The sequence below is a fragment of the Arachis ipaensis genome, chromosome B08 (assembly GCF_000816755.2).
Source record: "Arachis ipaensis cultivar K30076 chromosome B08, Araip1.1, whole genome shotgun sequence".
In the NCBI taxonomy this organism is placed as follows: domain Eukaryota; kingdom Viridiplantae; phylum Streptophyta; class Magnoliopsida; order Fabales; family Fabaceae; genus Arachis; species Arachis ipaensis.
Window position 1 is genome coordinate 118,237,363 of NC_029792.2, and position 326 is coordinate 118,237,688.

Consider the following 326-nt stretch of genomic DNA (forward strand, 5'->3'; position numbering starts at 1 on the left):
AATTTTTTGAGCTTTTTAAAACTGTGGGAAGAACCAAAATCGGAAGATTCAATTTTTGTAACTCAAATTTTTTTATTTTTTTAAAACAAAAATCAGACGATCCAATTTCTATATCTCCCAAAAATAAAAAGGTTTTAATTTTTACATTCTAAATTAAATGGTGCACCTTTGAGATTAATACCACAACAGCTCATAATCCAAAAAAATACCATTGTCAATCCAATATCAAAAATAAAAAAATATGCATTTTCGAGATACTACTAGTCTTTTTTTTCCTTTGAAAATAGTACTACTAGTCTACTTTAACAATAACTAGCAGCCTAATT